Source organism: Convolutriloba macropyga, chromosome 5, assembly GCF_964194025.1.
Source record: "Convolutriloba macropyga chromosome 5, txConMacr16.3, whole genome shotgun sequence".
Lineage (NCBI taxonomy): Eukaryota > Metazoa > Xenacoelomorpha > Acoela > Convolutidae > Convolutriloba > Convolutriloba macropyga.
In genome coordinates this window covers 43,512,615-43,526,876 of record NC_134472.1, presented here as the reverse complement: position 1 = coordinate 43,526,876, position 14,262 = coordinate 43,512,615, and positions in this window count along the sequence as shown.

The window sequence follows — 14,262 nt, the reverse complement described above, 5'->3', positions numbered from 1 at the left end:
TGAACTGCAATTCTTGGCGGTTGAAAACAGATTGGTTCGTCAGTTACGGTATTTAAATGTCTAACCTTGAAACCTTTTTGTGCATTGGGAGGTTTTCCATTAATCAAGGAGGAGATTTCCTTTGATAAAGCGACAAAGAGACCTGAAAATATTATGGAAAAAAAGGAAGCTATTAGGTGGGCACGCTTTGATTTCAAAAATGAACAAATTTTACGATGTCACTTCCCAAAAGAAAATCATTATTACAATGCTTCAAAGCAATGCAAACGTCAGTTGGTCACAATGCTGGGAAATCACGATTGGTTGCATTTCATCCATGAGGCTGCTGTCTGGTTTGAAAACAGAACCAAAAATGTATTGGGCCAAAAGTTCCCACAAAAAGTGCTACCAGCTTTGACCGAACCGTAAAAGATGTTTAATGGATACGTCGAACCAGACTTAAGCAGAAATTAGAAGTGAAAGGAATTATCGCTCAATTTATAAGCTTCCAAGAACAAGCCATTCTAATTGATGAATCCAAGACTGTGGTCACCTTTGCTTTTGTTCATTTTTCAAACTAACGAAAATATTTCTTCAAAAACGTCAGTAAAAAGCAAAGCTAGTATTAGTTAGCTCTCGTTGTACTGATAATTATCTATTGCTGCCAGGCATGGTTTTCAAATAAATCACAAATGAAAGCAATTGGAAAGTACAAAAAGACTCTTGGGTAACGAAATTTCTTGGTGGAACAAGAATGTTGATTGCTTGATAAAAAAGGGACCTTCTGATGAAAAATGTGAGAAAAGGTTTATTACTGAAAGATGTGTTCAAATTTAGAAAAATAAGGAGACATGATTCCGAATTGATACGGAAGAGTCTTAACAAGTTTGCGAAACTCTCCAGGTGACAGAACAGGCCTTTGCAGAATGGCCCTCATAACAATGTTGTTACACCGGACTGTGTTGAACTAACGAAATCTAATATGAATGGCTGATCAGTGAGTCCAAAGCAACAGATCAGAAACAAATTTAATGAAGTGCATTTAGGCTGTTCAAGACGCATGTTATTGTTCGCAAGTTAGTTCGCGTTGGTTCGCAAGTTACGGGAGAACAGTAACGACGGTGAAAACTTTTGTGATATAGAATTGTCAGCAAAAACGTGCGTCAGACACCAACGAAAATTGCATTTAAAAAAGTTCAAGAAATTTGAATTATATAAAATTAGTATCTGTATCAGTTGATAAGAGGTGTGTCTTTTTGGGATGAAAAGTCAGTTACAATACAAAGAGTTTTCTCGAATATAAGCACATGTTTGTACTTCGTTCTTGAGGCTGCTGTCTTATTTGAAGACAGCGCAAAAAAAAACAAATTGGGCCGCTGAGTTTCCACAAACATTGCTGACATGTTGAATGGATATATGGAACCAAATTTAAGCAAAAATTAGTTCTGAAAGGAATGATCGCTCAAAATAATAACTTCAACGAACAAAACTTAGACATTATAACTGATGACTTCAAGTCTATGGTCAACTTTGTTTTTTTTGTGTTTTTCAAATTATAAATACCTTCTGAATACGTCAGCAAAAATCAAAGCACAAGTTTATTTAGCTTACGTTGTACCAACAATAACCTACTGCTCCCAGGCACGGTTACCAGATAATTCACAAACGAAAGAAACTGAAAAGTACAAAAAATCAATTAGGGAAAAAAACTTGTTGTGCAGAAGAAGACGGTAAATTGTTCGATGAGAAGAGTGAAGGAGGACAGGGAGCTTCTCATGAAAAATGTTTAAAAAGAGCTATTACGGACAATTGTGTGTATAACCTCTAAAAAGGTAATAAGACAAGCTTTGGAATTGATACGGAAGAGTCATATCAAAACAAGAGAGGCCTTTGCGCGCGCCACTCAATACAATGTTGTCACATTGGAGTGTGCTGAACTGCTGGAATCTGTTATCACATCATTGGATCCAAAGGAACAGGTCACAGACAGATTTAATGAAATGCACTTCTTGGCAGTTGAAGAGATATTGGTTGTCAATTTACATCAGAACAAAAACGATGCGTGATATTTGTGTGATGCAGAAATATCTGCAAAAAATGTGCGTGAGAGATTAACGGATATAGGGGTTAGAAAAGGTCATAAATGTTTGAATTATTGGTATCTATACCATTTGATAAAAAGGTGTGGGTTTTGGGGATGAAACGTCAGTCACAATGCTGTGAAAAAAATCTAATATCACACAATGTTTGCATGTCCTCCTTGTTGCTGCTGTCTGATTTGGGGGCAGAGCTAAAAATTATTTTGGGCTGCTGCGGTTCTGAAAAAGCTGCAACCAGATTTGATTGAACCGTAAAATTCATTGGATGGATAAGTGGAACCCTAAGCAGAAGGAAGAGTTGGAAGAAAAGATCGTTCAAATTAGACTTCCACAAAAAAAACGTCAGCTATTCTATTTCATGACTCAAAGTCTTTGGTTAACTTTGCTTCGGTTTCTTTTTTCAAACTTAAAAATGTTTTCTCGAAAATGTCAGCAGACAAACAGAGCTAAAGTTTACTTAGGCTACGTTTTAACCAAATTTACTCACTGCTCCCAGAAAGGGTTTCCAAATATTTCACACACGAAAGAATTTGGAAAGTACAAAAAAAGCTTCAAGAAGAATTTTAAATGGAAAAAAGAACTATGAACAGCTACTAATAACATTAGATTACTCCATCTCAGCCTTTTAAATATATATACGCCTGTTATGGTAAATTTCGTGTGACCGAAGGCACATATTTTTCCGGACCCGTGAAACTATCTACTGGACAGCATAGAAGAAGAAAAGTACACATACGTAAACACATAGTAAGACCTAGCGAAAAAACCTTCAAACAAACAAAAAACCTTTGCAACTTAGTGCTTAAACTAGTATTCGTTACCTATGAAAAATCCGAAATATTAAAAGCCGTAGTTGCAACATGTCAATTATTTGAGATATTGAAGCTCAATCATATGAACGTGTCTAAGCAAATATACAGTTGCCGAGAAAAGGAATTGCCAAATGAAAAATAATTTGACTTATAAAAACAACCATTTCCGAAATTTGACTTTATAGTCAGCCATACTTCAAAGTCATTCCCTATCGAATATTTTGACTTCAGCGTATATAAAGATAATAGTTTCAGTAAATAATATTAATAATAATAATAATAATAATAAAAATAATAATAATAATAATAATAATAATAATAATGATAATAATAATAATAATAATAATAATAATAAAAATAGTAATAATAATAATAATAACAATAATAATAATAGTAATAATAATAATAATAATAATAATAATAATAAAATTAATAATAATAAATCCTATAATAATAATATAAAAAATAACAATAATGACAACAATAATAATAATAATAATAATATTAATAATAATAATAATAATAGTAATAATAATAATAATAATAATAATAATAATAATAATAATAATAATAATAATAATAATACTAATAATAATAATAATAATAATAATAATAATAATAATAATGATAATAATAATAATAACAATAATAATAATAATAATAATAATAATAATAATAATAATAACAATAATAATAATAATAATAATAATAATAATAATAATAATAATAATAATATTAATAATAATAAAAATATAATAATAATATAAAAAAAACATTGAGAATAATAACATTAATGATAATAATAATAATAATAATAATAATAATAATAATAATAATAATAATAATAATAATAATAATGATAATAATAATAATAATAATAATAATAATAATAATAAAAATATTAATAATAATAATAATAATAATAATAATAAAAATAATAATAATAATAATAATAATAATAATCGTAATAATAATAATAATAATAATAATAAAATAATAATAAGAATAATAATAATAATAATAATAATAATAATAATAATAATAATAACAATAATATAATAATATTATTAATAAAAATAAATTTGTAATAATAATATAAAAAATAACATTGAGAATAATAAAAATATTGTGAACAATAATTATAATGAAAATAATAATAATAATAAAAATAATAATAATAATAATAATAATAATAATAATAATAATATTAATAATAATAATAATAATAATAATAATAATAATAATAATAATAATAATAATAATAATAATAATAATAATAGTAATAATAATAATAAAAATAATAATAATAATAATAATAATAATAATTATAATAATTTTAATAATAATAATAATAATAATAATAATAATAATAATAAAAATAATAATATTAATAATAATAATAATAATAAAAAAGGGTTCGCGTGATAACTTTCTTTCGAAAATTTCGAAGTTTATTGTTCTTTTACGTAATGATCAGTTTTTTAAATTCTCAGCTTTTGCAAGCAGATATACACTTTTCATTGACTACATCCTTGTCACGGAGCGAGATAAATTAACAGCGAAATTTTGAATTTACATACAATTTAAAAAAATACGTATAAAACGTTTTATTTAGGCTCTACTCAAGAAAAGTCCGCCCATGAAAGGAAACGGGAAGAAACAGCAGAGAAATGCGACCACAAATGAGAGTGCGAGACTGGTAGAAGGAGCACTGAACAAAAATTTAGCTCTTCAACAATCTGGTTTTGTTGCCCCTGTGCTTAAGCGGGATTTTGTGTTGTGCAACATTCTATCTATCACAACTATGGTTCACGTCCGTTCTCAGAAATAAAAATACTTAAAAGAATACCTAAATTATGTCATGTCCTCGATTACGCTCTAAATTGGGAATGGATTTTTGGAAAACTGTAATAAAAATAATGTTAACCTTCGAAATTTTCTTGAAGTTTTTTATCCACAAAAACTATTTTTTCACAAAAAAAGACGCACAGCTTCCAGTTTAAGCTATTGGGGAAAGAAATTGGTCGTGCGGAATAACATAGTCTATTTTTTGATGAAAAACGTGAGGAGGATAGGCGCTTTTTCATGAAGAATTTGAAAAAAAAACTAGTACGGACAATTGTGTGCAACATTAGAAAGGTAATGAGACAATATTCCAAAGTGAAACGGAAGAGTCTTATCAAACTTGCGAATATCTCCGAGAGACAGGACAGTTCTTTGTGGAATTACGCTCAAAACAATGTTTCTACATGGGACGATGTTGAACTGCCGAAATCTGATATGAACGTCATATCTTTGGGTCCAACGCAACAGTTTAGGGGCAGATTCAATGGAGTGCACTTCTTGGTCGTTGAAGACAAATTGAGTCACCGGAGAACAATAATCATGTGAAAAATTAGATTGAATATATTTGTCAGTAAAATTGTACACAAGAAATGCGCATGAGACACCAACGGATTTTGGAACGAAAAAATTCGATAATTTCTGAGTTATCTAAAATTAGTATCTGTACCATTTGATAAAGGGTAAGATTTTTCGGGATGAATATAAAACACACTCGGATAAACTAAACATAAAAGTGCCACTAATTTGGTGGCTTACATTGCAAAAACTGACCAACTGATACGGAAAACTGAGAAACAGATCAGTTGCAGTATGCAGCAACTATTGAAACGAAGAAAGATAAGTGAAACAAATTTTCCGAGCCTCAAGTTAACTGGATTGCAACCGCTCACAATTTGTGGACTTGCTAAAGTAAACAAAAACGTTACTCAGCTATTGAGGGTATTTTGAATAACCCGTAGCAGCCACGAGGACCTCAATAAATTTCTGTTTTCCTTTTCCAATTCCTTAAGAGTTACAAACATTGAACAGACACAAAAATGCTAGAGCGACTTTTGAAATTACCAGTTTGGAGGAATATAAGAACGTAGTAACCCTCAAAGTGAAAAAACTCTCGAGACTAGCTGTAGCAAATTTTTACTTCAATTGTAAGAAAATCTGATGTACGTATTTGGACGGCTTAGTAACGGATGCTTCGTTGGTCGTAACTCTGGCAAATTTGTGGACGAAGTCTACTGGACAATCCACGGACAAACCCAATGAGGGAAAAAAGAGCAAAATTCCTGGCAGGGAAGGTAGCTGCATTGATTGTAACGGAAGCAATACATTACAAGCGAAAAAGTCGAGTGCAAATCATATAAACACGTGTTTCATGCAAAATGTCAAGATGTTACTGTCAGGGTGTATAGAAATATGAAAGAAATTGCTTGGATCTGTTCGTACTGCGCAGAATTAGTTCGTACTGCGCAGAAAAATTCCCGCACAAACCCAATCAGGGGGAGAGGAACAAAACTACTGACAGGGAAAGAAGCTGCGTTGGTTGTAACTGACGCATTACCTTACGAGGGAGAGAAGTCGAGTTCACATCCTGTAAACACTGGTTTCATGCAAAATGTCCAAGTGTTACTGCCAGTGTGTATGAGAAAATGCAACAAATTGCATGTATCTGTGCGTACTGCGCAGAAAATTTGCAGCAGAGGACACAGAGGGGTTAAAATTGTTCAAGAGTTTTGTGCATGACCTTGTATGCACTGTTAAGGGGAACCCTCGAAAGTACTTTGAGTATGCAAATGCCCTTCGCAAAAACTTTCAATCCATTCCTGAGATAACCGACGTGGATGGGAACCTGGCCATCTTGGATCTCAACATAAGTGCGAAAAACGACAAAAAATAACAGTCTTTGTTATAAGATTCTACTGATACCGGCATAATCGTAAATTTCCGTAGCTTTTCACATTTGACAATCTTAAGGGAAACGTGGTCCAAACGAATAAGCATAGAATTGTGAATGCAGCCATTGTAACAAATTGGCAGTGTCTCTTAACGTATTGGCAGTTCGCTAATGATTGGCAGTGTCTCTTAGATATAATTTATATGAAGTTCAATCCCTCAACTGTAGTTGTGACAAAAACCATTTTTTCAGTTAATCAACCCCATATCAATAAGAAGTTTTTTGCTCTAAATAAAGCTCTACAATTTGCGCTTTCTTTACCTTTATACTTGTGTAACCACCCTATTTTGAGAATATCTAAGACTTTACTTTCTTCTCTAGAAATGGTGTACATTTTTCATACTATGGCAATCATTCAATTGCTCGAATGCTTCAATAATTAGTTTATTTTTTTGCTCCTTACTGAGTTCAGTTTCCTCTACCGCAAGGTCCAACGATCATGGATGCGATTCATCGCTTAACCGTTTTCATGATCAAAGTGAATGCAATCGTTGTTAAACTATTCTAGAAACACGAGCGTTTGCTGCAATGCTTGCGGCTGGCTTCACGCAAGGTGTAGTTGTTCCAAATGCTCCGCTGACCGCCCTCCCGACTAATAGACGCGAAAAAGCCTTCAACTGACACAATCGTAATTTGGCAGTTGAAAATATCGAGAGGATTTGCCCTGCCTTGAGTTTCGTTTTCAAAACTCATTTTCAGCCCGGTACGTTGTACGTTGCAGGTAAAACAATGCAGTCCCTAGAGAGAACAACTCAAGGATCCCTTTGTTATGAAGTTGCATGGAGTAGCCATGCCCCCCTTGCCGAGATCTATCCAGAATGCGCACTTCACGCAAAAATGGTACGCAGACAACCACAGCGCGGTATGACGATTGGAAGACTTACTCTTGTTCTGCAAACAACTCAATGAACAACGTAGTTATTTTGTCTGCACCATGAAAGCCTCGAAGTGTCAATTAATAGTAAAAAGGATCTTCAAAGATTAAAGCTCTAAGGTTGTTTGAGGAGACGGCAGTTGAATTTGTTGAAGGATGCCGCGTTCTAGAATCTCTAATAGGCATTGAGAAAGCCTATGAGAACTTTCATGTAACCACAGCTGGAACGTATTTCATATTGTTGAAGAACTGGAGGCAGGTAGCAAAAACATCCTCTCAAAATGCTCACGCATGCCTGACAAAAGGCGTGCAAGAAAAAATTAGTTTTGTATCTAGGACAATGCCAAACTCACGCAATATCTTCACAGACGCGGAAACCAATATCCAAACGCACGTCCTACCGTTGTTCGTTCACTCTCCGGTGTCTCAATCAAGACGGTGATAGTTTTTGCTACCCAAGAGGACGGGCATAACATCAAAGAGCCAATAAATTATAAAATTGAGTACGCCACTTCGCTGAGCGCATGCGCTCTTCCCGAAGATGAAGATCTAGCAAAAGCTCATCTCAGCCAAGAACATGTAACGCACGATCAACGAACCGCATGCCTGAACAAAATTTGATCGCGTAAGAAGAATCTTATGGAAAGCCTTCAGACCGAGCAACGGCACTTAATAGAAATGGCTTCGGAAAAGAGAAACCGGAACTAACTCACAGATGTAACACTTAATCGATACGGTTTCACACTAACAAAATCAGAATTTAGAGGAGACCAGTTTCGCATTAGATATAACATCGAAGCCACAATTTCAAGTTATAACATGCTCTTCAATGTGTAAAGGGTAGGTATACACACATGAGACACAACTAGATCCGGGATACTTTTGCTAAGATCATGGAAGACGTTTTCTATGACATCGAGGTCGAGCCGACTCTTCAGTTGCTTCAAGGTGAATATTTTGAACTACTAAACTACTAGCACTGATCAAAACTTGAGATTAGACATTAGGAGCTAATGGCCTATAGGGTCCAGGTTCAGCTGTTGCTTCTTCGACGTAAAGATTTTTTACTCAGTTGCCAAGTCATGCCCGAAAAACTCCGTAGGAGCGTACATTTTTCATGAATAAATGAAGTGCCTCAAGTATAGGCAACGAATACTTGACGTCGAGAAGAGTCTTTTTTCGTTCCGGTCTTGTTTTCCTGCATGGGGGGTGGAGAGCCGTCCAAATCGCGCACTGTAAAACAACTAGTTAGCAAAATTGCTGAATAGAAAAATGAACCATACTCGGACGCAATAAGGTACTAAAGTTTTTTTCTTCTGCGCAGCGCTATCATATCCTCAGGTTCCAAGCGGCCGACTGATATTTATAGTTCTTGCAGTGCCATAATTTGGGAGAATAGACTAGATACATAACAAATTAACTTATGATGCAGCTCCAAAAAAGTTATATTGCCTTGTTTCTGTTTGATGATGCTATGAGCATATATTATTGGCGGTAAATTTACATCCGATGCTAGGAGGTTTTATAGTGGGGGCTCACTGTTCCTTCCATTGTATGGATCACACCCCCGTATAAGCAAAGTACAAAAAGAAGAAAAAAATGCAACCACTGATTGGAATTCTTTTGATATAGCTCTTTATATAAAATCAACAGATCTGCACAAGAAGGCAATGTCCAACTGAATGGTTATCCAATATTAATAATAGAGCGCTGGATAAAGAAATCGGAAAAAAGAAGGTGACAGCAGAACAAAATAGAGAACAAAATCTCATAAACAGAAATCTCTACAAAAACCTGCATAGAACAGGTGTTTTTTGTTTAACACAGAGATAACTTCACACTTGCAATTTGCCTGAAATAATTGTGTCCTATTCTAACTATTTAAACATCGAAAAAAATAAGAATCCGCTTCCTCACCCTGAAATTTTTTTGTATGTGAAGAAATCTGAAATTGCATATGGTTAATAAGATTACGTAATGAATGCAATTCCAAAAAAGTTGGCCAAACCAGGCGACATGTTACCACTAGAATGACAGAACTTCGAACGAAAGATCCTCCCGTGGGACAAAACATTGTTCAATGTTGTAGTACAATTTTGAATAGCACATGCCCGATCCATGGCGAGGGTTTTAGAAAATCATGACAATTGAAGCCATCTAGATCAGAAATGCGCCTTGAACACGATGAATCTCAAAAAATCCGGACTATGAATGTTAAAATAATGTGTGTACTGAATTTAGATGTTTATGAACTTTAAATGAATATATTGAACTTTAAATAATTTCCAAATTTTGTTATTTTATTTCTTTTCCTAGATGCAAAACGATGTAGTTGTCAAAGGACAAAGTAAATTGTAAAAGAAAAGGAAAACAGGTAATATAAGAAATGCCCCTTCCAACACTGGGTGAATATTAGCTGGTCCGGGTCCCTCACATTACTTTGTCTTCATAAAGTCTTTTTGTATTGTTTAAATCTATCAATAAAAAGATAATATATACAAACATGAAATGAGGAAGTAAAACAAGAGACAGATATCATTAGAAAACAAACAAATAGGGACGAAAGTATATGAGTCGATCTAACAGCCTGCCTTCCTCAACCACCACTCCCATCGAGGCATCTACATTTTCTCGCCGCCTAAGCGTACTTGACCCACGAATGCAGACAAGAGAACTCCTCAGGAGAGCATGGCTGATTTTTTTCCATTTATATAATATGATATCAACGTAGCTGTCCTCTTTCTGCGCAGAGAGCTTTGATGCCAGTTGTTTAAGCGCTCTTGAAGCTGTCGGGCCAGTTCCACCAGTGCATGCGAATACAAGCTGACAAATTGTTGCCTTCTCAACCTCAGTTATTCTTTGTTCATAATTTATCTTTTTAATTGATTCATGTTACTTGCAGGGTTCGCTACTGCTTTCGGGGCAACTTTTTGCCAGCGGGTTGAAAATTTTTACATCAAAATAGTTTTTGTCGAGCTTCGATTCATGAAGTCCCTTCGCTTGATATCTAATCTTGCATCATCATCAGTTGTCGTTGATTTTAAAGCAAAAGTCTCCCCTTGCACCAGCTGAAGATGAAGTTCGATCTCGACATCATGGCAGACATCACTTTACAAGTTTGCAAAGGATTCGCAGACTTCAGTATGTCTCATGTGCGTGTATCCTTCTTTCGGACGGTGGAGGGCGTGTGCCACAGTGAAGTTTCCTTTGCATGCGCATAGAGATGGCATCTTTACTGGGTCCCAGCCATAGCGAAGGGCAATGCCATCACGCAACAGGCTTTTCGTTAGGTCAAAGTGATATCAACAACGATAAAGTTAAGAACCTGATTCCCCACCCTGAAATCTTTTTTGTATCTGAAGAAATCTGAAATTGCATGTGTTTAATAAGATTACGTAATGGATGCAATTCCAAATATGTTGGCCAAACCAGGCGACATGTTAACACTAGAAGTTCAGAACTTAAAAAGAAAGATCCTCCCGTGGGACAAAACATTGTTCAATGTTGTGGTACAGCGAATAATTTTGAATGGCACATACCCAATGCATGACGAGGGCTTGGAAAAATTATGACAATTAAAGCCATCTAGATCAAAAATGCGCCTTGAACACGGAGGAATCTCAAAAACTCCGGACTATGAATTGTTAAATATTGGGTGTACTGAATTTAAATATATATGATTTTATATGAAAATAATGAACTTGAAATAATTTCCAGATATTGTTACTTTAACTCTCCTCCGAGATGTCGAACAATGTAGTTGTCTAAAGACTACGTCAATTGTAAAAGAAAAAAAACAGGTAAAATAAGAAATGCCCCTTTCAACACTGGGTGAATATTGGCTGGTCCGGGTCCCTCACATTACTTTGTCTTCATAAAGTCTTTTTGTATTGTTTAAATCTATCAATAAAATGATAATATATACAAACATGAAATGAGGAAGTAAAACAAGAGAAAGATATCATTAGAAAACAAACAAATAGGGACGAAAGTATTTGAGTCGATCTAACAGCCTCCCTTCTTCAACCACAACTCCCATCGAGGCATCTACATTTTATCGCCACCTAAGCTTACTTGACCCACGAAAGCAGAGAATAGAACTCCTCAGGAGAGCAAGGCTGATTTTTTCCCTAAGATTTGATATGATATCAGCGTAGCTGTTGTCTTTCCGCGCAGAGAACTTTGAAGCCAGGTGTTCCAGCACTCTTGAAGCTGGTGGGCTAGCTCCACCAGTGCATGCGAATACAATCTGACAAAATGTTGCCTTCTCAACCTCAGTTATTCTTCGTTCATAATTGATCTTTTTAATTGATTCATGTTACTTGCAGGTTCGCGGGTTGAAAATTTTGACAGCGGGTTGAAAATTTTTACATCAAAACAGGTTTTTTCGAACCTCGATTCATGAAGTCCGTTGTCTTGAGATCTAATCTTGTATCATCATCAGTTTTCGTTGATTTTAAAGCAAAAGTCACCCCTTGCACCAGCTGAAGATGAGATCCGATCTCGACATCATGGCAGACATCACTTAACAAGTTCGCAAAGGAATCGCAGAGTTAATTATGTCTCATGTGCGTGTATCCTCCTTTCGGACAGTAGAGTGCGTGTGCCACAGTGAAGTTTTCCTTGCATGCGCATAGCGATGGCATCTTCACTGGGTCTTAGCCATAGCAAAAGGCATTGCCATCAAGAAACAAGCTTTTCGTTAGGTCAAAGTGATATCAACAGCGAGAAAGTTGAGAAACTGCTCCCCCCCTAAATCTTTTTTTTTGTTTTTGAAGAAATCTGAAATTGCATGTTGTTAACAAGATTACGTAATGGATGCAATTCCAAAAAAGTTGGCCAAACCAGGCAACACATTACCACTAGAATAACAGAACTTCAAACGAAAGATCCTCCCGTGGGACAAAACAATGTTCAATGTTATGGTACAATTTTGAATAGCACATGCCCGATCCATGACGAGGGTTTTAAAAAATTATGACAATTGAAGCCATCTAGATCAAAAATGCGCCTTGAACACGGGGGAATCTCAAAGACTCCGGACTATGAATTGTAAAATATTGGGTGTACTGAAATTAGATGTTTATGAACTTTAAATGAATATATTGAACTTTAAATAATTTCCAGAATTTGTTATTTTAAGTCTTTTCCTAGATGCAAAACGATGTAGTTGTCAAAGGACTAAGTCAATTGTAAAAAAAGAAAAGTAAGTAAATTAAGAGAGGCCCTTCCCAATTTTGGGTGAATCTTGGCTGGCCCTCCCAGCACCACGTCTTCATAAAGCTTTTTTGTATTGTTTAAATCTATCAAAAAAATAATAATATATACAAACATGAAATGAGGAAGTAATACAAAAGACAGATATCTTTAGAAAAAAAACAAATAATGACCAGAGTAGATGAGTCGATCTAACACCCTCCCTTCCTCAACCACAACTCCCATCGAGGCATCCACATTTTCTCGCCGCCTAAGCGTACTTGAGTCACGAATGCTGAGATTAGAACTCCTCAGGATAGCAATGCCGATTTTTTTCCTTGAATATGATATGATATCAGCGTAGCTGTCCTCTTTCCGCATCGAGAGCTTTGATGGCAGTTGTTTGAGCGATTTTGAAGCTGATGGGCCAGCTCCACCAGACCAGTGCATGCTAAGACAAGCGGACAAAATGTTTGTTCTCAAGCTCAGTAATTCTTTGTTCATATTTGTTCTTTTTAATAGATTCATGGTACTTGTACGCTTCGCTACCGCTTTCAGGGCAAATTTTTGAGAAAGGGTTGGAAATTCTTAAATCAAAATAGGTTTTTTTCGAACCTCGATTCCCGAAGTCCATTGGCCTTGATATCTAATCTTTCATCATCGTCAGTTGTCGTTGATTTTAAAGCAAAAATCTTCCCCTTGCACCAGCTGAAGATGAAGTTCGATCTCGACATCATGGCAGACATCACTTTACAAGTTTGCAAAGGATTCGCAGACTTCATTATGTCTCATGTGCGTGTATCCTTCTTTCGGACGGTGGAGGGCGTGTGCCACAGTGAAGTTTTCTTTGCATGCGCATAGAGATGGCATCTTTACTGGGTCCCAGCCATAGCGAAGGGCAATGCCATCACGCAACAGGCTTTTCGTTAGGTCAAAGTGATATCAACAACGATAAAGTTAAGAACCTTTCTTGCTTTTTTTAGGTCAAAGTGATATCACTTCTTCGGCGTAGTGTTCAACCAGCTTCATGCAGCCTTTGCACTAAATAATTGAAGTTAGTGAATCTCGTTCTTATTCAATTCTCTCTTAATTCTTGTCTTCTTTGAATTGATAACAAGCTCTTTCTCCTTTTTTATTTCATGTATGATTTTGTTGTTGCTTTAGTTCGGCTTCGGACATAGATAGGGATAAGGAACATTTCAGTTGAACTGGTTTTCCTATTCATTAAGGCGGTCTTCAGGTTTAAGAAAGTTCAAGCCACACTCCCTTGTTGGCGACAAAAAGAACTCGCCGTATTTTGGATTGTAGGCGGGGTTCTTTAACAGATTAATTATTGGCTCATTGTTGATTGATTTCTCACATTATTGTAAAAGGTCTTCAATATTGGGTGTTGTACGTGCTAAGAAGTTCAATTTTATCTGAACCGATGAAGTGAACGATTTAAAAACGTTTTCAGAAACATTGGCATGAGCGGCCGGCTTTTTAAACAACAGTTTCTGCTTTTTTAGT